Source organism: Aedes albopictus, chromosome 2 (genome assembly GCF_035046485.1).
Source record: "Aedes albopictus strain Foshan chromosome 2, AalbF5, whole genome shotgun sequence".
NCBI lineage: Eukaryota > Metazoa > Arthropoda > Insecta > Diptera > Culicidae > Aedes > Aedes albopictus.
This window is the reverse complement of record NC_085137.1, coordinates 492,463,227-492,489,035: the sequence shown is the minus strand read 5'-3', so window position 1 is coordinate 492,489,035 and position 25,809 is coordinate 492,463,227. Positions and strand designations below refer to the sequence as shown.

The 25,809-nt window shown below is 39.7% G+C and overlaps 1 protein-coding gene across 4 annotated transcripts in view; it reads right to left on the bottom strand.

The window, feature by feature from the left end:
- LOC109423258 (protein prickle-like) overlaps nucleotides 1–23,839 on the bottom strand; it is a 196,946-nt gene extending 173,107 nt beyond the window's left edge. For 2 of the 4 annotated variants that reach the window (XM_062854234.1, XM_062854233.1), the window contains exon 1: nucleotides 23,520–23,839. The gene's annotated coding sequence lies outside the window, so the exon portion shown is untranslated. Of the gene's footprint in view, nucleotides 1–23,410 lie in introns of all 4 variants that reach the window. The other 2 variants (XM_062854231.1, XM_062854232.1) reach the window with 2 other exon arrangements.
- Between the last annotated feature and the right edge of the window lie 1,970 nt (nucleotides 23,840–25,809).

The window sequence follows — 25,809 nt, the reverse complement described above, 5'->3', positions numbered from 1 at the left end:
CAAAGGAAAGTCAAACTCATTTTTATATATATAGACATACAAAATGTGAGGAATTTCAAAATCAACCCAATTTTCTCCGATGTAATGAAATCTGAAGAATTCAGGTTCTAATAATTCAATTCATGCCGTAACTTAAGAATTATTATGGATTTTTTTTTATTTATTATGGAACGTTTAATTGTCTGCCGCACTATATACGAGTGCGCAATTACAAGTTACTACACTAAAACCTCAATGTATGCACATGGCTGGGGGTGCATAAATTAAAAAAGGCATAAAATGAGGGAAATTTGTGCATAAAAAAAAACGCTTCCGTAACGCCTCTGAATCCCGCCAAAAATGCTCTGAAACTTCCTGAAATGCCTCCAAAATCCCTCTAAAATCCCCTCGGACCCAATGTAACGCATCTGAACCCCCACTTGCACCCGTTTAACGCACGTGAGATCCTCGGAAACCCCCGAAAACGTACCAGTAACGCCTCCAAACACCGTCGAAAATCCTCTGAAACTCTCTGCAATGCTTTCGAAAACCCCCTCAGACCCCCGAAAACCCCCCGGAGATCTCCTGGTACCTCGCGGAAACCCCTGGGAACCCCATGAAACTCCCCTGTGACTTCCATTTGCTCACCCTTATAAACACCCTTTAGCCGCCGTTGCAATAGTTACCGTCATTATTAACCTTCCAGGACGCGCGCCGTCAAACAACTGAAACTGCACCGCGCTAGCGCTGTATACGAAAAGCGAGGTTTTTTGGTAGTGTTGTACTTTTTACAACAGCGCGCGCGCTGAAGGGTTAAATATTCTTATGCACAAAATTGGTTCTGAGTAGCTTTCCCTTAATTTATGCAGGTCATAAAAAAAGGTGCATAAATTAAAAAGTGCATTAAAATAACATGCATAAATTGAGGTTTTAGTGTATTTACATTCTCATATGCAAAGTATAGTTTGTTAAAATGTTTCGCTATATGAGATGTAAAAGAGCGAAATATTGAATTCTCATTTTTAACGCCGCCGCCGCCGACGACCAAAAATGATGTTTTAACCGCGGCGCACATCTCTGCCGAAGCACCAAAGCAAGCATCACAGCGGTGCCAGACATCAAGAAACAAGTAGTTAATTGAATGAGATTTGGTCACTACAAATTCGATGTTTTTTCAATCAGAATATGGTCGTTTCTTGGTTTAACATCTTGGTAATCGAACTTCTACGCAAATCGATCAATAATTTCATTTTCCAACGCCATTTCTTTCAAAAAATTTGGTTTGGTTTTCATCTAAATATGCTGCTACCGCTCAAGCTTTACGAACTATCATCCAGTTCGGCAGCACTGATTTGCCAATCAGCTGTGAATGTATGCGAGTGCAAAACGTGGGGAGCGAGCATAGACGATTCGTCGCGCCGCACATTGTTGTGACTTCTCCTTTGCGAGAGAGGAAAACAATCACAATGAAACTGTCACCTGCTAGGGAAAGGGAGTGCGTTAGTGGGTGAGTGCAGAATGCTCTACGATGAGAAAATGTGAGAGTGGTTGTGGATTTGCTGTAAATACTGTTGAGATGAATAAGGGGCCACCCGGTGGACCGCGATGAGATGAAAATTTTACGGTGTGCTGAAGATAGGTGCGAGTGGCTCGCGATTTGTGATCGCAATTAAATCAAATATTGAAGGTAAATCCCACTCTAGTGCATCGTAAGATCAACAGTGGAAGTGAGCACGTGTGTTAAAGGTTTGTATCATTAAGTTTGAAGCGTATACATTGCGCTGTGAGTGATTTTTCATGTTGCACATCCTTAATGAGACTAAGATAGGCACAAATACCCTACAAGCGACTTCATCGATCAATCACGCGAGTCGTTGATGCGCACGAAATAGGCGAAAAAGGATGTGAAAACAACATGCGCACCCTCATTGAAAACCTCATGCACTATGGCCTATCAAACTTCCCTCTTCTCATCTCATAACTTATCGCATCCGATCGCATCTCACCTTACCCACTATGGTCACAGCCTAACCGATTAAAGCGCGATCAACCCAGCTTCGCGTTTCGAGTTTCGACCCGATTTATACCAGCAACAAATCCGATTTGTAGCCGATTATATTCATAATTTGACTACTTTCGCTTCTGGATTCGAACGCGATGCAGTAAAAACCGAAGAAAAGCTGCGCGCATCCAATCGCCACCTTCGCGCGCGCACGAGACGAGGGGGCTACCAGCCAACCTAATGAACCCATTCCGTCGCGTCGTCGTCGTCGTCGTCTTTACGAGAGACGATCGCGATCGTGTGGATCGAGGAGACAGCCAACCAGCAGGTAATCAGAGAGCGGATGATTAGAGAGCATTAGGGCATTAATACATCCCGGGGTAGCTGGCGGAGGCGAAAGGCATGGAACCGTATCAACCACTGATTAAGCATTTGATGGTCCCAGAGACCCAGACCCAGACCTCAGACTGCAACGACTGCGACGGCGACGTCCGTCGGAGTAATTTATTAATATATTGTGTTTCTTTCGCCGTTGTCGGGGGATCGTCTTCGACGATGTAACTTGAGCCCTAATTTGAAGGGGGATGCGATCGTCGTCGTCGTTGTCGTGTGCATCACAATACATCGAGGGTAGAATAAAATGATACACTTTATTGTGTGCTCAATAATGGCGTGGAACGAGGGCTCATCGTAACTCGGAGGGAGGACAAGAGCAGCAGGTGCATGATGCGTGTGGCATTTTTTCCTTTCTTTTGTAAGATCGGGTCGCTTCCGTTTCGTTGGTGGTTTCTATGCATGTGGGTATCATGAAGCGTGAGCGAAAGTAATACTGCACGTACACTTTGAATAAGTTTATTACTGCATTATCTATAGATAGCTTGATGCTATAATGGAAATTCTTGCAAGTCTGGCCAATGATCCTCATGGAAGTTTTTTCTCAGTTGGGATGGGATGCGCTATCTGGCAACCTTCAAATGGAAAAATGTCGCTCAAGCGTATGACGCACATCGTGACCATATCGTAATTCCCACAATGCGGAAAGCATACGCCACTCCATCCGCGGGACGGGAACTCTATCCTCCCTCTCTAAAACTAATTCCCTAAAATTACACGATATTTACGCCACAATTACACGCTTCTTCGAAGACGAGGCGGTCCATCATGGCCCGCCTTCCCGGACCCGTAGCTCGTGCAAAGATCTTTGCTTATCTGCCACGATGGTTTGTTGGCGCGCACTTTTCCTCGCTCATCATTATCTTTCTCCCCGTTTGCTTTTTTCGGGGTTACACAAACTCCTCGACACTCTCGACAGTCTCGACAGCCCCAAGAGCCCGAGTAAGGGGAGCAGCCGTAGTTTTACACAACAACCGCAATCAGGCAGCATCAGCATCAGCAGCACCGCCATCAGTAGGGTAATTAACATAGATTCGAAAGAGATCGATTGGCGCGCGGGTAATAACGAAAAATATTGCGCTCAAACCCCAAAATTTTATTCCCACCTTTGGGTTTCCGCGCCGAAGACCCAGCGCCAGATTCGGCGACAAAGAGAGCTGACAGCAGTCGCCGGGCAGTTGGCAATCCTGATATTTGACGGCGGTCACCCGTTAGTCATGGGAATGGATTGTTGTCACGCAAATAGAGCTTTTCGCTGAAAACGCATGTGTATTGAGTTATTGTTGACAGATTTTCTGCGATGTTAGTGTGAAATTCAGCGATTTTCTGTATCGCGCAAGCCTTCGCTGGATGAAATCGTCATGTTGCTCAGCGAAGCAAGGAAAATTTTCAGTGAAAAAAGCAATAACAAAAACTGAACGAGAAACCGAAAAAAAATCGCACACTCCAAACTTGGAGCGACGACGACGACGTGGATAACGACGTCAAAAGAAAAGCGACTCGGGTTATGCGGGGATGGGTGATTTTCTGCCTCGAAATTGCTGCCAACCGTTGCGTTGTTGTTGCTGCTGAATTTCGAGAGTGTGTTCCACCGTTGCCGCCTGGTACTTACCAACAACGGATGTGGATTCATTTACTAGGTTACTGGTTCCACGATCCACCTCATCGCATAATGTGCATTCTGGGTTTTAGTTCATAAACCATGGTTTAAGGAAAAATCCAAGATGCCAAATATACAGATTTTTAGTGGTCGATATAAAGTACAGAAAATGTGATAAAGATTTTCCTCCACACATATTTGTTTTCTCATATCATCGTGCTGAGCTTGAGCTTGAGCTTGATTGACCGCCCATAGATGCTACTCCAGTATCGCCAGACCAGCTACACTTACACAAGGAACGGGGACTAGAAGGCATTTTTAATGTGGGAGCGTTGGTGATCTTCTATTTTTAGGCGACAATGGCGCCTGCCACGTCAGGTTGCAGAGGTCAATATGGGGAAGGGGAAGGAAGTGATGATTGCAATCGTTTGTTACCACATCAGACCGAATACACCTCTGCGTCTGCACAAATTCATGTGCATGTCGGAGTGTTGGTGGGATATGGTTGGCAGAGGGTTCACACATTGGGGCATGGATGCCAGGCGTAAGGTGAAAAAATATGTGTTCTGAAGATAATGCAGCACAATTCGTTTGGTTGCATTACTCGTAGGTGTTATCTGATAGATTGACAATGTGCTGCGGAAATTGGAAGGAAGGGAAACGGATTTTTTTTCAACACGTTTCTGGTCCTAACAATGGATATGAACAAACATATGAATCTACAAGAGTTGTACACGATGGATTTTTTTTTTAAAATCTCGTTAATATTTTTAGCCCTAGGCTAGTTCATCTCGGGACCTACGCTTTACTTCCCTTCCGAAGGAAGAACTCACATTTTGTGAGTTTGACGGCAGTGGGATTCGATCCCAGGTCCTCGGCGTGATAGTCATGTGCTTGAACCATCACACCAGGTTCGCTCCACGTATACGAAGGTGGTAGAGAGAAAGTGCATAGAAACATATAAAGTAGGAGGAAAGGGACTGACCGCGATTTGAACCCAGGACCGTCTGCATACGAATTAGAAGCGGTAGCCACTGATTGAGATGAGCTACGCAAGAAGTCAGTGGAATACCTGGAGGAAGATAGAGGAGTGAAGGAACGCCAAAGCCGCGCTAGAGCGAGCGAAATTTCGAGACGGAAGTAAAGTAAGGGTAACCCTGAGAAAATCAACGGCCTCATTGAAGCACAGTACAGGGCATATTCGTGTAGAGTACTGCATAACGGTGTCTAATCCGATCTCATCCAAGTCGTTGCTGGAGTGAGGAATCGCTACTGTTCCTCATCGCAATCAACGAGATCCTGGTAGGTGCGATTGATCGTGAACCAAATTGTGGGTTGTTGTGGCAGCCCATTACCATGGAGCACCTAAATGACTTCGATTTGGCTGATAACGTTGCTCTCTTAGCTCAACGGAACTCTGATATGCAGAGTAAGTCCGGTGATCTTGTCAATCGCTCCTCGGCGGTAGGTTTTACCATCAACGTCAACAAGACCAAATCGTTGGATGTAAAAACACGATCAACCCTTCCAGCTTTACGGTAGCTGGGCAAGCAGTGGAGAATGTTGAAAGCTTTCAATATCTTGGTAGTCAAACGGCGGCACCAAGATCGATATAGGTGCCCGGTTCAAGAAAGCGGGGGCTGCTTCTGTGAGTTTAGGAAGACGCATCAAAATCCGAATTTTCAACTTGAATGTGAAATCTGTGCTGCTGTATGGCAGTGAAACTTGGTGTGTATCTGCGGAGAACACTCAACGGCTGCAGGTCTTCATCAATAGATGCCTGCGGAATATAATTTGTTCATGGTGGCCTCACGATTGGATCTTAAACGTGGAGTTCCATCGTCGGTGTCATCAAAAGCCGATAGCGACAGAAATTTGGGAGCGCAAGTGGAGGTGGGTCAGTCACACTCTGCGCAGGGGCGGGAATGAAATCGGCAAATGAGCGTTAGATTGGAACCCAGCAGGACATCGCAGCAGAGGCAGACCCAGAGGCGCATGGTGGCGCAGCTTCAACAACGAATTCAAGTCGACAGAAATTTGACCTGGCAACAGGTCAAGGCGATGACGGGCAATCACCCAGGATTGGGATTTTTCAATTCGGCACTCTACAGCACCATGGGCCTGGGTGCTCAGAACTGAAAGTAAGTAGTTGCCTGAGCTATGTGATATGCCTTAAGGATGTACAGTACATACACTCCGACAGATTCTTTTTTTGGCTTTAACCCTTTAGCATGCGCACTGTTGTAAAAAGTACAACACTTCCAAAAAATTTCGCTCGTCGTATACAGTGCGAGCGCGGTGCAGTTACGGTTTCTTGATGACGCGCTTCCTGGAAGGTTAAGAGCTCGTCCCAGGTTCTCTCTCAAAGGTTGTCTTCATGTTTTCCAAAGTTATCCTTAAGAATTCACCCAGAGTTTCGTTAAGATTTCCCCCGAAGCGTCTCCTGAAAATTTCTTCCAGAGCATTTCCTGGCATTTTCTTTGGATTTCTCCAGCAATTTCTACCAAAGTTCTTCCGAACTTTACATATTTTGTAGCTCCTTCCGGGATTTCTTTCTGAGATCCTCCCGGGAGTACATGCAACGTTCCTTCAGTAATCTATCTTCTTTTATCCTGACATTTCTCAATGAGTTACTTCAGAGATTGCTCCTATAGCTTCTGCCAGCTTTTTTCTCGGAGTTCCTCGAGAAACTTCGCTAAGAGTTACTATATATTCCGAGATTTCCTTCAAGAGTTCTGCCTGGGATTTTTTGTTGAGTTTATCCCGGGATATTCACTGTGACTGAGAAATTATGGCATGGGAGTAATGATAGGAAATCTGAGGAACAATCTAGGAGTAGTTCAGAGAGATATTTCGGATTCCTGGTGGAATCTCGTGAGGAACGTCGATAGAAATTTCCGGAGAACTACAATGTTAAAACATCTTTAGGACAAAACCCTGCAGAAACTTCAAGAGAAATCCAGAAAGAAACTCCAGGAGAAGTCTCGAAAGAACTGTGGTAGACACGGCAGAAAAAACTTCTGCAAAAAAACCCGCGAGAAATTCTGAAAGTAATTCAGGAGTGTTTTTGGGAGAAATCGCGAGAAGAAATATTGGAGATAACCCTGGAGGTTCTTTGGGAAAAGCAATCCCACAACGGAAAAAATTCGGCGAGGAAGTCCAAGAGAAATTCCGTGAAAATCTTATGAAGAAATGTCAGGAGTGGAAATCATAGAGGCAGCTCCTCCAGAAATCTCACAATGAACTCCCGACAAGATACCAGGAGAATCTCCGAAAAAAAAAAATATGAGAAACGCGTATAATAATTATGTGTGTCATTCTGTTGGGGACAATAAGAGAGATCTTGTGTTCCTAGGAAAGCACCCGCAATTTCTCCTGAAGCTGTTCAGGAAATTCCAAAGATTATTTTATAAATGGTTTTCCATAGTTTTTCCCTCCAGATTGATCAATGGGTGTTTCTGGAGTTCCTTCTAAAATTTATCTTAGAGGAATTCATAGATTTCTTCCATTGTTTCTCCCAGGATTTCCCCAGGATTTTTTCCCGGCATTTATTGCAGATACTTTCGTAAACTTTCTTCCAGAGTTTGTTCCGGGATTTTTACAAAAGTTTTTCTTTGGATTTTTCCTAGATGTTTTTTCCGGAATTTTACTGGAGCACCTCCCGAGGCATCTGCAATAGCTTATTCCGCAATAACTGTCGGAGTTCTGCTCGAATTCATTATTGGAACTCTCTTAGATATTTTTTCGGGATTTGTGTCAGCGTTTTCCACGGGATTTCATTTGATGATATCTCCAAAATCGGTCCGGTCGCAGAGTTTCTCGCATGATTTTATCCAATATTTTTTCCTGGAATTTTTCACTAAAAATGATGAGGTTATTCTTAGGGGAATTCCAATATAAATTCCATTGAAATTATTTGATAAGAACTGGAGCAATTTCAATAACATAACCCAGAAAAGCCCCGGGAAAAATCTCGGAAAAAAATCCACGCAAGATTTCACGATGAACATCAGGAAAAACTGCAGCAGAATCTAAATACAGGAATTCCGTGTCGAACTCCGGTAGAAATTCAGGTAGCAACTCTTTGAAGAATTCTGGTAAAGCCTCTAAAAGAAATACCAGGCTGCTCAGTGCAAGAAATCCAGGAAAAAACTCTGAAAGAAATCTCTGGAGGAACTTCATGAGAAATATAAGCGAGAAATCCTGCAGACATGCTGAGAGGAATGCCTGGTACGGAGGTCAAAGAATAACTCTCAGAAACTGGACTTGGTATCATACATCTGCTCGAATAACTTCGTATCCAAGTTCTAGAGAGAAGTTGCAGCCAGGAAAAATCTTCGGTCATCGTTTCCCATATCCCCAACTCTGGCCATCCTTTCCGTATTCCCAATTCGGCCATCGTTTCTCAATTATTAAACAGGAAAACCGGGAAAAACTCCGTCGTCTACCGACCATATATGTACGGTGTGTTCGTGCTTTAAAAAGTGTGGATGCGTTAGATGTTTTTGTGCTTCAAAATAAGGGGTCGAGTATTTTATGTCGAAGCTGCGCTATGCTAAGAGAGAACACCGCCAGTAACTTAAGTTGTGTAGATACCCTAGATAACTCGAAAACCGGTGAAATATTTCCTTGTTTTAATATTTTGCTCACAGCAATAGGCAGTTTCTGTATTTGGGAAAGGAACCGCCATATTATTTCTTCTTATTACAGAGAGTGAGAAATAGGTTGTCCAGTCAGGACACAAGGCGGAATTTCGTTTGTCTCATCCCAGTGCGTAGTGCTGCAATGGAGTGACATAAGCTTTCTTAGCAACGTCACTCCCAACGTATTTGCTTCACATCCATAACACACTATATATTAGGCCTGTCTAATTTTTCAAAAATGTTCTCTGATTCTCAAGTCCACCTACATATGTTGATTGGCATCCTAAAAGAAGTAACTAGTAAAAATTTCAACGAAATCCATTGAAATTAAGAGAAGCATCAAATCAATTTTGTGTTTTTCGACTATTTGTGAACTTCAAACAATCATAACCACACTCAAACTTGTCAAAAACTAATTCTTTCAGTACAAATTGAAAAATATACTTGTCTGATATAAGTTCTCTGATCAACGTATGACAATATAATTAAAAGATTTTCAAATTTAAAGTAATTAACACAATTGTAATCAGAAAAAAAAACCTTAAAAAGTTGAGTTTTTAATAGATTTTATTGTGTAACAACCTATTTTATGTAATAAGCTGGATGTTTTAAAACGGCATCATATTCTCGAATGTTTTGTGGTTACTTGCTTCACTGACATCAATGTTGTAGGATTCGAGCAAAAATTATTAAAATTCGGGAAAGTCAAATACTTCCTAAAAACTAGCTTTTTGGATGCCAATCAAACTGTGGGGTGGACTTGAGAATCGGAGCACATTGTTGAAAAAATGGACAGGCCTACTATACATGGTGGTTGACGAGAAGTCGCCGTTCTATGGTTTTATTGTGAACACAATATTAAATTACGCTGCACAGTAGGCCTGGTCGCTCCAATGCTTGTACTACACCTTCAATGTGCTGCAAGCATTGATAATGCCAAGAAAAATTATAGAAGTATTCGATTTTATAATTTTCTAGGGTTCTTCCAAGTAATGACTGTATATGTGTGGACCAGACTAGACCATTCTACGTCTCCTGAATACCACATAAACGAACCAGATATGACTCTGTATTTTACTTTTGTTGATTATGATTGATTGATTGATTAGGGGTCTCCAGTTAGCCTAGTGGTTAAGGCTATGGATCGCCAATCCGGAGATGGCGATTCGATTCCCATTCCGGTCGGGAAAATTTTCTCGACTTTCTGGGCATAGTGTATCACTGTACTTGCCACACAATGTAGAAATTCATGCAATGGCAGGCAAAGAAGCCCTTCAATTAATAACTGTGAAAGTGATCAAAGAAGACTAAGTTGAAGAGAGTCAGGCCAAGTTCCAATGTTAATGTCGAGCCATAAGGAAGAAGAAGTATGAAAATCATTCAAATTATTTATCTGAAATCTTGCCTATCTAGGCAAGAGCTCTGCGATGTAATCCTCCTTTCCTATATTTTAGACTAGGAAACTCCTTAAAAGTTAAATTATTGAAAGTATGACAACACTGTATTCAATAAAAATATATATATTTCAGCGGGTACTGAAAAGTTTCTAGATCGCCGAAGAACAAACAGCGAAATGGAATAGAATTGATAGGTGTCAAAAGATCTAAGTGATCCGTTATTATTTTGTTAATATTTATAAAATAGCATTATAGTTCATAAAACACATTAAAAAAAACGCTATTTTTCAGAAGAACTATTGAAAAGGTTCCGATAAAAAAAGAAAAAAAAGAGTATTGGTGCGCTCAGTTTGCAAAATATATTCATTAAAAATATTGTAGAAGTCTCTTAAACATCAAAAGCCTTGAAAGTTATATCTTAGAAAGATATGTCGCTTGTTGGTGGCTCCAGAGAGGAACATTAGTGTTTTCCTGGTAGTGGTAGCCTTCTGTGGCGATGCCGATTCTCGATGTCGTTCCTCAGTATGGTCTTCGACAGCAAAATCGGTTGGATGACATAGTAGAACTCTACGTCTAACGAAATTTAACACGACAACCATTTTCCCCGACTGGAGCGGGAATCGAACCCGTACTCCGAGGCTTACGAAACGCCTAGACGAATGACCTCGCTAACCGCACGGACCACGAAGCCACCTTGAATACTCTGAGAACATTTCAAGGGAATCGCCAATGAAAAAAAAATACTGATTTCCCCGATTTCAAAATAGTTTTAAAACACGATCTCGTGCCGAACAGATTTGCTCTCCACTCTCTGAGTTACGGCAAAAGCATCTGTTCGCCGATGATTGTGTCCAGTGATTCGGACGAAAAAGCAAGAGAAAAGAAGCAATAAGGGGGTAATTGCTGAAAGGTTCTAGCTTCATGATGGCCAACCATTTAGGAAAAATAATAATAGAATAATAGCCCTCAGGTATGATTGGAACAATCAAACAAATAGGAAAGCAATTTCCTAATTTCACTTGAGGAGGTTTAATTCTTGATTTTTTAATCGTTGAAAGTGAATAATTGAAACAAGTAGTCCCATACGGTGAAAGTGGAACAGCGGGGCCTAACGTCATATTGTTTGATAGCCATTTTCTCAATTCTAAGGCTTTTCTCTGTTTGACCACAGGTCTTTGGTGCTAGGGAATCGCGCCACTTGGGCGGTGGCTTCTATATTCGTCTGTTTTCCACTATAACTCAGTCAAATTTGAACCAATTGACACAGTTTTTGGAATGTGGTGAGATAGGTATAATATCTACCCGTGTACAACATTTCAAGTCAATTGGTTCAAAATTGACTGAGTTATAGTGGAAAACAGACGAATATAGAAGCCACTGCCCAAGTGGCGCGATACCCTATATGCTGCTTTATTACACAACAGTTCCAATTGTTCCAATGCTTCGATAACGGAGTCGGGTTGACAACATAATGGAATGAGGCAAAGCATGGCGTAAATTTGCTGGCAATTTGAGATCATTTTTGCTGAAAAATCCCCGTGGTTGTACTGCTGGGCACGCGAAGTGTACCTCCATTAGCTTGGTGGAAAAAATACCTCAATTAATAAATGGACGGAAGAGCGAATGATGCGATTGTAAATGATGCTGTTTACGGAATAATTTACACGCGATTGTTGTTTCAAATCGATGAAAGATTATTTCCATTTTAATTAGGCACGTGTCATTATACCAGCAGGTGATGTTATCTGATTTTGTAACAACGAAATTTCCTACAATTACCATCACTGAGCTACGAGCATCCATTTCACCGAAAGCCCAACAACTTTAAATTGATCGGTATACCTGTGGAAGTTTTGTAAGAGCACTAAGCTAGTACCAAATTGTCCTTCAGTTAGATCGAAATGGTGAAAATAAGAAAAGTACCACAATGCAATGCCGGAAATAAATGAACCTATTGCAAGATAGTATCATTCCAACAAATTATGTATCCGAACTCGACAATAAAATACCCCAGTCAATGAGCCCAGTCCGCAAATGCACGAAAGACTTAGATCGAGATCAGATAGCAAATATTTGCACAGCCGGACCGACAGTTTTATTGAGTAAGCAAACCGATGCCCACAGAACAATGTCTCGGAAACCAGTTAGGAAGATGAAATCTCCGCTTTTCCATTTAAATTGCTCAGCTTGACGGTGCAAGAAAGGTGTCTAATTTTATGGTCAATGAAACCACTTTCGGGTCAAAAACGCCGCACCGCGAAAAGCGGACACAATGGCGACAACGAACGGCGCGACTTTGTACTATTGGGATTGTCTTCATCAAAAAAAAAGTATAGTATCGTTTTTCGTCGGAAATCTATTGTGTAGTGAAAGTTGTCTCAATCGTCGTCATCGATTCATAAAATGCAAATCTGGAGTGATGAAAAACGAATGACTTTTTACTACTGTTGAAAAAAAACCTGCGCAAGCTCCGAAATTCCAAACTCCGAGCTGAGAGACAGACATTTAAATTTCCCCTCGAGGTGCCAGACATCTTGTTTCGTTTTTATTACTGGCTGCTGCTGGTGCACCATTAATACCTTTCGCGTTCATTTTGAATCTCTTGCGATTTGGCCAATTTGCAGGCGTACCTGTACCTATCGGGGGTTTTCAGGAAGCTACTGACCGAACCGTTGCACGGTGGGATGAATCTTTGAAAAGACTGGACAAATTTTCTCAGATATCTACAGAAATTTTAAGTTCCGATCAGGTATGCAGAGCTCTCTTATGAAATTTTCCAAAGAATCTGAGACTGTGAATCTGTCATATCTTCTTCAGATTAATACTTTGTTTTGTGGTATTTTTGCATTGCCTTTTTACCATTATTTTTCTTAAATCCTGCTGTGCCCCTTCGCACTGATTACAATTGGTTTGGTTCGGATCTTGGGTGCCACAAAAAATGATCATCTTCACGGGGCAGCCTGGCTTGGCCCAGCATCAGCATCAGCACAGCACCAGCAGCAGCCCGGAATGTTTTGCCCTCCAGTTGGTTGGGGCCAATAATTCTTTTGCCACTTTGCGCGAACGGGTTGAATAACTCTCGGTCGTGCAATCTCCATGCCTGTATGCCTGTGTTCGAGTTCCATCGACTCGGATCCGAACGGCCCAGCCAGCAGCAGCCAGTCAGCAGACCCACAGGATGAATTATAACTTTTTAAAGTACCCCACTGAAGAAGTTGTTGCTGATTTTGTTTTGTTTTTCATGGATTCTCAAGAATCGCTCGCCTAGGGCTATTGAGACTGCCTGCTGCTCGGTGGCGGCAGCACCGGCGTTGGTTGCGGTTGTCTGCGGCAGGGGTTCTCAAGCTTTTGGGCATATATTCAAGATATTCTTAAAATTCGTTTTAATTTCAAGAAATCGAGCAAACAGCAAAAAAAAAACACTAGAATATTAACGATACTTTTTTTTTTGCCTACGATCAGATAAACACTGTTCAAATATTGACGAATAACGATATATAAACATAACTTAATGTAAGACCGAAGCACCTACTGATTCATAAATCTACCTTAATCACCTTTGATGATTTTTATTAGTTTTTATTTTTGTTTTTTATATATACTTTGTTTTTTTTTTTTTTAAATTTAAACACAGTTTGTAAAATTTGTTTCATTCGTATTCTAACCATAAGACCCAGTAAACTTACTAGCTGTTGAATTCAAATTGAAATGACCGTTTGTATATTGAAACAGTCTGTAGGGCACTGTTTTTGCAAAGAGATTTCTTGTTGAACTCCAATAGTTTTTTGGATTTGAATGCACTTTGTAAACTTTCGTCTGCCATTACATACTGTTCAATAAAATCCAGTAAAAGTTTACTTGGCACATTCTCAACAATCTCAAATAAGAATACAAATAGAATACATTTTCAGACAGGTATTGAGCTGCAGAAAACATTCGAGAATATTCGCGAGTTTTGTAAATATTTAACCCCAAGGCAAATATGTGCGCGTTTTGAAATAGCGAGAAAATCCACTCGAAGCACCGCTGGGTTATGTGTCCCTTCGCCTAATTCTAGGACCGTAGATTACTGCTCTCATTTCAATTATAAATTTTGAGCTATCTGTATAGAATTCAGGGGACCCTTTCCAAATCATTGCGAGTTGTCTCCACAAGGCGCTATAAACTACATTGTTTTATGTTTGGATATATCAGAACCGCCATGGTATGCGTATGCGTTTCTTGATTCAATGCTTTTGAGCTGAGAAAACAGCAAGTGAATGTAACTTTTTGCAAGTGAATGTTCCCATTCCTGCTTGAAACATTTCTCGAATAAACTTCTCCAGGAAATTCCGAAGAAACTTTTGGAAAAAAAATGGGGAAATTTTTGGCGACATCCCCGTTAAAAATCTTGGAAGAATTCCCGGTGGACCTCCTGGAGTTCCAGGTAGAACTTATGGAGTGATCTCTGGTGAAATAATAAATAATTATGAGAACTGATTTGATGACAGCTAGCTCTGAAAGAATCGAGATGGGCGTAAAAACTAATTTTTTTGAAGAGCAGAAACATTATGCTGCCAAATTGTTTGAAATGTTTAACTTATTGCTTGGATCTAGGAGGTGTATTGTTCTGACTTGTATAACGTGGAGTGGGCAGTTCAGTGAGAGTAAAAAGCTAGAATATGATGGAGCAACGCGCTAGTGGAAGTTAGTTTTGATAATGTAAAATACTATAAACAAGATGATAGTATATAATTACAGGATATCACAGGAAGTACATCCACACGAGCAACTACTAGATAAACAATCACATAAATGTGAATTATTCTTCAGGATTAATCTCCGCAAGAACTTCTGGAATAATTTCCAAAAAAAACTTCCAAAGAAATCTTTGTAAGGAACACTAGAGGATTTTCAGAGCAATTCGTTGGAACACCTGAAGAAATTCTCAGATGATCTTTAGGAGAGATCCTCGGAATAATTTTTAAAGGAATGCTAGTAAAACTCCTGGGGTATTCCGTAGAAGAACTTCTGTGAAAATTATCAGAAGAACTGCTGTATCGTTTTGACGAATTCAGTCCCTCTTTTTTCGGACCGTCTTGCTTTTGCTAACTTCTTCCAGATTTCCAAAATTCTATATCTACAGGAAGCCCAGATTTCTTCGGGAGTAAGTCCTATTTAGAAGGAACAATTATTCTTTGAAAACAATAACCAATTGGCCTGGCATACAAAATTTGGAATATGAAACGAACACCTGCTGAAGCGAGCTGAATAGGCTGTATTCCTGTTGTTCCTAACGTTTGGTAGCAAGTACTTGAACAAAAACGAAACATATTTTGAAAATGTCGGGAAGTGATTTATCGTGTTTGCATCGCTGTTTGCGAGAGGGTGAAGGGAGTAGGAAAGAACAGTTTGTTTTCCCGTCGTCCTAATAAGCGTGGTAATTTTGTTTTCAATACACGCCCCTTTCACGTAGTTCAATGTGAAAGTTTTTATTGATCACAATGCTATCCAACGTTCGACTAGCAATGGACTAGCATTGGAGAGATGTATTTTTGAGTTGGTGAGCTCGTTCAATACTTTATTTTTGAGTATTTGTGCATTTTCAACAATTCAATTCTAGTAAATCCCCGTAACGTGGGTAGATCACCTTATAATGGTGCGTTACGGTGTAAGATCTACCATAACAAATTTTTAATTCGTAATTCTCCTGCTTGATTAATTTAAATGCAGGAAAAATATAAGATCAACATTTGGTTTACTTTTTTGTGTTTTGTTTGATTTTTATATTTTGTTTTTTTTTTTTCATTACTAATCTAGTTACTAATACACCATTTGTTTCAGTGTTATTTGTGAAATTTTAACTTTAATATAATAATGATTTGTTTCAGCCCTGTTCAGGTAAATAAAGCTGTAATTGTAATAAAGGTCAATTAAAATTCAATATATCATAATAACAATATTTATTATTTCAGGTAAAATCAGGTAATTGGTCAACTACATAATGAATTATATTTAAATTACATGAAACTTGGGATTTTGGGAGGGGTAGCCTAAGGAAGCTAAATGAACTGGTTTCTGGGCAAATGTTCGTGGGGTAGCCAGACTTTGTCACGAGATAACAACCATCGTGTTGTCTTCCGAAGGTTTCCAGTGAATTTAGCTTACCCTGCTACAACAAACCATCAGGTAGATCATTCCCTTCCGGTAATGACTCTGCAGCCATAGGTAATCCTTGCGCTGATGGTGGGTACTCAATCATCATCATCATTTTCAACAATTCTTGTCAATCACGGAGTAGCAATCATACCACAGATCTAGGATCGAATATTTGTCCATGAAAATTCACAGAAAAGGGATTATTTGCTACTGGACTGAATCGCATGCAACTTCGCTGCTTTTTTTCCCATGAATCCATAAATAAATTCTCAAGTCTCCCTCAGCAATTTCCATACTCAGTGTACTCAGAATGTTCACCTGGAAGGAATATCACAAAAATGTCGCTTGCATCTGCTTTCTTAAATCTCTGCGGAAAAATCTGTTTGGACTTTTGAAACCTACTTCCGTCGAAAATTCTCCAAATTTGTTTTATTTATTTTTTTTTGTACAAAATTTTACTGGAAATTGTCCTAACCATGTTGTAACGCATATCGATTCAGCGTTTTTTTTAGAAATTTTCCAAATACTCTAACCAGAATTTCAGAATGTCTCCCAAAGATTCCTTTTGGAATGCCAACAGGAATGTTTTGCATATTCTAACAAGTACTTTAGCAACTCTCAAAGCGTTTCATCCAGGAATTTCACTCTCTAAGGTCTCTAACTTTGTAAATTTCCCCTAGATTTTCTTTATATCTTTTCCGGGCATTCCTTCAGTATTTTTGAGAGAAACCATTTGAGAATTTCCTTATGAAAGTTTCCAAGGGGTCTTCGGTAATTTTTCACACAATTGCATTGAAAACTTCTCCAGGGTTTTTTTTTCGCGGACTTCCTTCTTATATTCACTTAGGATTTTTTTAAGATATTCCGCGAGGCATTCATTCAGCAGTTTTTTAGGCAGTTTTTAAACTACTCTTTCAGCAATTTGTTTTCGAGTATCACTGCAAAGATTTCTATTAAAATTCCTCCACAGTTTCGTTCGTAAGCTCCCTGGGAACTGCTTGAAGAATTCAATCACGCATTCCTTAAGGGTTTCTTTCGCAAATACCACCAGGAGTTTCTTTGGAAATTCTACCACGGTTCCCTGGGAGCATTCCTGCAGCAATCGTGTAAGCTATTTTCAATCTTACTTCCGAAATTCAATCAGAGCTTCATACAAACATTCCTGCGAGGAAGCTGATGGGAATTGCTAAAGGAAATGTTGCAAAATGATGATTTATTCAGCTCGAGTCGTACATTTACCCAACGAGGCTTACCGAGTTGGATAAATACGACGAGTGCTGAAAAAATCGAGCTTTGCAACGAGTTGCATACAACATTTTTTGCAATTGCTGAAAACTATCGTCATATTCGATATTTTCATGCCAATGCTACATAAACCAGCTAACAATGATAGCTGAATAACAGCTTAATCAGCCAAAATTTTCAATATTAAGCTTAAGAGCGGTCTATTCAGCTGTTGTACGGCAATAATGTTTGTTGGGAATTCCCCAATGGGAAGTGCCTTTCAAGAGGAAGCACATGTGGACGTCCAAACATATCATCGTAGAATTTTTGATCAAGTGGTACTACAACAATCACTGTCACACAAAAGATTGATTAGACGGTTGCATTATGCAGCGAAATGACAAATGAATTGGTCAAAATTCAACATACACAATCTGTGTTTTACACTGAGTGGTTTGAATTTTCACATTCGTGAGCGAACGATACTGATAGAGGTAGGTACTGCAATATGGGCTAGTGCGTCGTTCCCCAGTCTGTTGACACCTCGCTTTTCTTGAAACAATCAAAGCGTATCTGCTAGCGGTTCGAAGGTTACACTACGACATTAAGGAAGCAAGTGGACTACTGCTGTCGTTCCCGTTAGTGACTCTAAACTACGTAGACTTTGCTTGCTAAAGTCTACTTACATACGTGTTTATGGTTCCTTACTGAATAGACATATTACACAACCGACAAGTGTTGTATAATGTGCTACATTATGCAACACTTTTCTGTTTCATAATGAAATGAGGAAAAGTAGACCTTAATGACATATTAGCACGTGGCGTAAACTAGCCTATTACGATTGAGTAATGCATAAACGAGATTTTCAAAACGTTCGCATAAATGGAACTTCAAATTTTATCTGATATCAAAGAAACTTAAAACCAAAAGGATCTATCTTGATATCTCCACTTTAATTTGTACGTCTTTATAGAGCAGTTTGATATTAGCCGTATTGTACCAGGAAAACAATCAGTGAAGGAATGGTCGACCAAAAAGCTATTTTCAGTATTCCGTGATAGAAACTTGCGGACTTGGTCTCCCTAATCTTATTGATCACTGATCAATGTTTAACTATGTCTTGACCCTGGTGTGACCAGCAGGGTGCCCGAATACCTTTTTATATGTCTATTCTCGAAATTTAGGGACCGGTGAATGCCGGTAAATTAAAATGATGATATCTCCGTCAATTTTCTATCAATTGTCTTCAATCAATATAGAATCAATATGGAATCGATTGAATCAGTTTAGCAAGCGCCTCTTTGTTACACCAGGAAGTTACCCCATCCATTTCGTCACGATCTTCAAAAACATTACAAGTTATTCGCTCCACGGGTAGAAAATATATATCATACTTATTTCTCGGGGATTTCGGCTTTCAGTCAAAGAAAAGCGTTGATTTTCTTGGCCAACGTTTCGATCCAGATGTTGGGATCTTCTTCAGGGCTAATTAGACAAAATTGATTAATTTCGAGCCCTGAAGATGATCCCAACATCTGGATCGAAACGTTGGCGATGAGATAAGAAAATCAACGCTTTTCTTTGACTGAAAGCCAAAATCCCCGAGAAATAAGTCAACTTCCCAGTCGAACCTCTATATGTATCATACTTTCTACAGATCCCTGAGATCTCTGAAGGCTAAAGCTTCTTAGAGTTAACTTTTTTTAGTAAATTTTTTAATAACTTTTCAAATAATGAAGAAATCATAAAAAACATTATATCTGATATATATAAGGGAAATTCTGTATTTTCTTCAGTTTTGTTGTTATCGTCATTTTTTTAAAGCTATCGAACTCAGAGTTGGTCCGTAATCCATCCCAACCAAGCTGAATTGGGTTTTTAAATTTAGAAAAATTCAATGATTTTATATTTTTAAACAAAAGAGCACTTTTTTCTAAGCCTCTATGATTTTTTTCAGATTTTTAGAACTTTGTTTTGATACCTAAAATCAATTTCAAAAAGATTTATTCAAATCACCTTTTGACAGCTGGGCAACTGCTTGACAGCTCCGCCCAGTACAAAATCCGACGAGGGGTGAATCGACAAATCGCTCCCATACAAACTTCAAATTGATTTTTAAATAGGTTCCCGGGCTCCAAAATTCATGAAAATTTGTATTTCGGCTCAGTTTGGCGTACAGATTCAGAATATGCAATCATCTCAACATCGCTTAAAAAGCCAATTATACGATTAATCTTCCATCTCATTCTAACAATTTACCTTGCGATTTTGAAGATGGTTATTTCTATTTCTATCGCACAGAAGAAGCTGAAAAACAATCAGCATATGTACTACAAGTGAGAATACACAATAATAAGCTTTTGTTTCATAATCTGAAGTAGAATCTTGGATTACCATATTAGTAGTAACCAAGGTAGTAACAGAGCTATGGCGGGTATCTCCTCAACCGTCCCCGTTTGTCGTCTTCTTCTTTTTTATCGCTCGACGTTCGCATTCGAACTTGGCCTGCCTCTCTTCAAGTTAATGTTCTTTGAGCAATTCCACAGTTATTAATTGAAGGGCTTTCTTAGCCTGCCATTGCATGAGTTTGTATATTGTGAGGCAAACACAATGATACACTATGCCCAGGAAGTCGACCGGAACGGGAATCGAACCCGCCGCCTCCGGATTGGCGATCCAAAGCCCCAACCACTAAGTTAACTGGAGACCCAAGAGGGCAACGGAGCCTCAGTTATAAACCTGACAAATGCGTTTGGATTTATCGAACGGCTATTTACTGGTAATTACTTCGGTTATTTTTGAAAGTTCGTTGAAGTGCCGGGATTACTGAGTGCTCATTAATTGTTTCAATTACCGAACTGATCACCGAGCGCTTAGCTGTTATAATCTCGTTAAAAATATTACTGAGTTCGGTAAACAAAAGTTAGTGTGTACCCTTGTCCAAAACTCTATCCAAGTGAATCTTTCCAGGAATATACTCTTTCTGATAGTTTTTCGGGAATTTCCCTAGGAAGTCTTTTGGTAATTCCTCTTGAAATTCATTCAGGAGTTCTCCAAGGATTCTTTCGAAAATTTCGTCGAAAATTTATTCGGATATTCTTGCAATGCTTCTTTGGAAATTCTCCGAGAAATAAAACCGGAAAATCTTCCTGAAATTCCTTTTAAGAGCTGTACCAAGGATATTTTTTTTAATTCTAGACATTTTTATCAGAGTTTTTAATATATCTTTTTTTTTTGGAAAAATGGCACCAAAGAAAATGTCTTTCAAAAAATCTTGAATGCACAAAGCGGTGAGGAAAAGATAGCGAAGAAAAAATAGTGTGGAGCATAAAGGATGAAGACATTTTTGCGTAGCGAACACTAACGATTCGAAATATTATTTATTTTTAAAAGATTAATCTATATTTGGATTGTTTGCATTGTTCTACAATTTCATGAAAGAAATGCATTGCAATACGCCCTCAATGAGTACTCAGAGCTGGTGATCAAATTTGGATAAATTTTTGAACTTCACAATCAACCATTCTATAGAGTGTCCCAGAAAGTATGGGCACAACTTTGTACACTGAAAATACAATCATTTTCATAACAAACAACAATATTTTTGTATTTTTATTCAAGGTATTTTGATTGATAGCTGTAAAGAGTTTATACATTAAAAAGGGTTTTTGTATGCAGAATGTTTAAAATGAAAAAACATCTTTCAAAACTTCTGCACAAACTACTATTTTACGGTTTTGCCAAATAACCAAATTCGAAAAAAAAATTTCGAATTTTTTTCACATGATATACTCGAATATATGTTTTTTCCTCAGATGGTTGATTGAATTTTTTTATAAAAATATATTTTGCCTGTGCGTACGAGTATTTCAGAATTTTGAGAAAACTGGAAAATTCGCCATTTCTATTTCTGGATAAGACATGCCCACAGACATTAAAGTTTTTAAACATGTTTTAATGAGAATGAAAATAATTCAATCTACACTTTATTAAGCTGGAGCATTAATTTTACTTATAGTGAAATTAAAATGTAATTTTCTGCATGTTGTGCAAATTGTGCAGAAGCTTTAAAAGGTCTTTAAGGGAATGTTCTACCGCATTCAAACGAAGTGTCAAATTCAAATTTTAATAATTGGTATTTGATGTTAATACATTAAGGCAGGATATGTGTGATAATAAAGTTTGTTCATGCATCCATTCCCAAATGGCAGAGCTGCAAAGTTGTGCCCATACTTTCTGGGACACCCTATAGTGCATTGGCGTCACAAATGACCGACCAATGATCCTGTTTTACATGGTTTAGCATAGGCAAATCAATTCTGATGTATAAGGAACTAGGAAGGTTTAATTTGATTTGTTAGAATTCTATTGGGACCTTATATTTCCAGTAGACATTTATTCATTTTTCAAAGCCTGGCAAAAACAGTAAGATTACAAAGACATCAGTAGAGGTCATTTTCGCTAAAGTAATAATGAATCTACATATAATTTATCGATCTTCTTGTGTGATTTAGCGTACTGTTTTCGACACAATTGTTAAAAATTTACACATACCACTGGCTAATTGCAACGGTGTCTAGAGAGATTTGAGATAAGTACTGAGACTTAGACACCCAGCTATTCTATTCGTCTTGATGTAAAATCTAGCTATAATTCAGTAAAAAAAATGATTTTCACTATATTTTAATACGTTTATTGTTAACATTTTATGCTACCTCGAAGCATGTTTGTTGTTCCAAGTTTTTCGCAGCCACGGAACTACTTGAAGTTAATTAGATAGTTTTCCATTCTTGTTTTACAGCTGAATATGCCACAATAACATTGTGTATGTTTTGAATATTGATTTGAAAAGATTATTTTACTAAAATTTCAATGGATAAGCACGTATAACAACAATACGGAACAGATATGCTTGGAAGGACGGTTTGTATATGGAAACTTTCGACCGTGTAAATGAAGATCGTTCTATATGAAAGGAAACTAAATTTGTATTATGAAATCTTTTGGGTTCCTTATTTATCATACTCTAATTTATTTATTTTGGTATCAGAACACTGTTTTCTTTAAAACTTTCATGTTGAAATACATTTGCGTTTAAAAATTATCATATTTTTAAATGATCGAACCTTCCATCCCATCAATGGGTCGTGAACCAGGCGTTGAAAATCAAAGCACCATCAGCAGACATTCATCGCACCATCCATGTGTGTTCACACACGAAGGCGCGGGCAGTTTATCTCAATGGGGATAAATAGCATCGGCGAGTCTGGAACTCCACACTCCTCGAGTAGCAGCAGCAGAAACTCCTCGAGGGTATGTGCATTTGTATTCTCTGGAGATGGCTTCTTGAAGATCGGAGATGATGACTACGACGACGACGACGACGGCAACGAGGCGACGATGCGCATTCACCCAGTATTAAACAGTCCATCTTGTGTTCTGCACGTCGTCCTCCAGGCTGGAAGGCGCAAAAACTACGTGGTCCCAGATCTCGCTGCTGGATGTGGCGTGCACTCAAACACTGTTCTTCTGTTTCTTCGATGCACCACGCACATGGGGGAGAGAGGGAGGAAGACACTAGTTTCCGCATAATTTTCCTCCAAGAGGATGTTTTCTTTTCTTCCCATTCTGCGGTTGTAATTATTCGCCGCAAATAATTGCGCACTCTTGTCAAGAAGACAGTCTTCGACTGTCGTCTTGCACGTCAATAAACCAACCCCGACTGAAACTGTTTTAACGACGGTTTAAAAACTCTGCGTGACGTCGCTTTTCTTCTCTTCCTCATTCACAATGCTCTTCACAATTGTCGCACACGCACATTTGCGTCTGTCATGAACCCCGCACATGGATTGTTTCGCCGCAAATCCACCCATTTCTGCCAAGACGGAGCTGCAACTATTAATCATAATCATCCCAAACACCAACAACACTCGGTCTTCGCAGTCCGGCCAAGGGAGATAATTTCCCTTCCCTTTTCATACAAACTCCCCAGTCACAACTATTACGAAAAAAAAGCAAAATATAAGCGTACACTTATCCGCATGGAAAGAAAAGAAAACGCAAAACGAGTTTTCGATTGGAATTTTTTGAATTCATACACAAAAACGACACCGCGCGCGCCGTGCAACGATGGAACCTACGGAATGGATCCCGAGCATGCACTCTGCGCACACCGAAGAACCGCGAAGAGGCGCGCAATCAACCAACAAACCAACGACGACGACGATCACACGAGCGACTTCGACGAGCGAGGTTCGTGCACTGTTTGGTCGTCGAGCTCACTGACTGGGATGCACCTGAACAAAACGCGCGCGGGTTTCCTTCCTGCCGGCCGACACTCTGTGAGATAAAGAGAAACGCAACCGTTCACGTTCGCGGTACCGAAAATACTGAAAGAAAAGTCAACAGTTTGAAACAATCGGCGAGAGTGGCATGGAACCGACGACACGACGGTACAAAAGACTGAAAGAGAATCAGTCTCCGCTTCAGGTGGACGACTATTGGGTGCGGACCAGGTGACTGTGAGGACGACGACGACGACGGTCTGGGACCGGTAGCACCAACCGCCAGTCAGCGGTTTGTGAATGGAGAGAGGTGCTGTTTGATCGGTGATAAAATCAAGTCTCGTGAGTTGTTGAAGAACTTGGAATCGTTCGTTCACCGATCGGTTCACTTTCTCACTCTGAAATATTCGTGTATCACTGGCAAGGTTGTAGGTAATAGAATTAACGCCATGCATTCAAACTATTCGAGTTTTATCCATCGAAATTTTCGTTTAGTTATTAGGTAAGGGGGCGTCTATAAATGGCGTAGCTTTTGGGAAGGTGGGGGGGTGGGGTGGTTGTTTGTGATGTTGTGACGAAGTGTGACGATAGGGGGGGGGGGGGTTGGATTTATGATAATGGTACATAGCTTTCTACTGAGCTTATTGAAAAAATGTATTTCGTAAATTCTGACGACCAATAGTTTTCTGAATGGCACTGCACAGTGCTAAAGCTAGGTTTCCTGTTCCCAAGAAGAGCGCTCAAGTAAAATTCCTCCTTTTTCCGCAAGTCATTTTGATAACTGATCTATATGAGGAGAAATATCAGTTTTCCTTACGGAACAAAACAATCCTCTAGCAATTTATTCACGAATTCCCAAGAAAATTCCGATCAAAATTCTCATGGAGTTTTTTTGGAAACCCTTCTAGGAAGTCTTACAGAATTTAGAAACTTATTCCGAACTTCCTCAGATAGTTTTTTCGAAAGTGTTTCCGGAAAACCCTTCTGGAAATCATTTGTAAAACTCTTCAGGGTTTCCTACGGCAGTTCTCACGTTAAATAGATAATAATCCAGTATTTCTACGGATTCTTCAAGAACTACTTTCTAAATTCCCACTAGGAATTCCTTTTAAAATTCTCCATCAGTGGAAATTCTTCTTGGAGTGCTTACGAAATTTTCTCCTGGAGTTTCCCCAGGCATTTTACGGCAGCCTATTTATTGCACCCTTAAATAAATAGAAACGCTCCATAGAAAATCCAAAAGCGCTCCATAAAGAATGAACATATGTACCATGAAAACGTGCAATGTTACCCATAAATAATTGAAAACGTTCCATACTTTATAAAAAATGTACCGGTAAAACATAAAATTTTCTCATTAAAAGTGAAATTTTGCACCAATAAATAATACTGAAATGCTCCATAACAAAATACTAATGCACAATAAAAAATTAAAATTGTACCCATAGAAAATTGAATATTGCACCATAAAAAAATTATATTGTACCAAAAAATTGAAATTGCACCATAGAAAATAGACAAATGCTATAATCAAATAAGTATTATCAAACTGCACCACATAAAATACAATGTCCTGCATAAAAAAATGAAATTTTGCACCACTAAAGCAGTGCAATGTAAAGTAATTCAGCCCTGTCGAATCAAAAAATGAGAATATGCTATCTATGGAGGAGGAGCTTTTTTAGAAGTTCTAAAGGAAATTTCGGGAATAGTTCCAAAAGTTCATTTGGAAATCTCTCCATGTGTTCGTTCGGAAAGGGTAAAAATTCCTATAGAAAACCTAGAAAAAAAGCTTGAAACATTTTTTTTTGAAAAATGTTAGAATGAATTCCTGGGGGAACCCCCACACAGAATCACAGAAGCAATTTCAGAAAGAATTCCAAAAGTTTTCCCTAGAGTGATCCATGATGAAGTTTCTTGAGGAATCTAAGTATTAAAATCTGGAAGAGTTTTAGTCAAAATTGGTGGGTCTTCAGTTAGCCTAGTGGTTAAGGCTATGGATCGTCAATTCGAAGACGGCAGGTTCCCGTTCCGATCGAAAAAAATTCTCGACTCCCTGGGCATAGTGTTTAATTGTTCTTGCCTCATAATATGCAAATTCATGCAATGGCATATAACTACTTGTGCTCCAAGAACACTCAGTTCA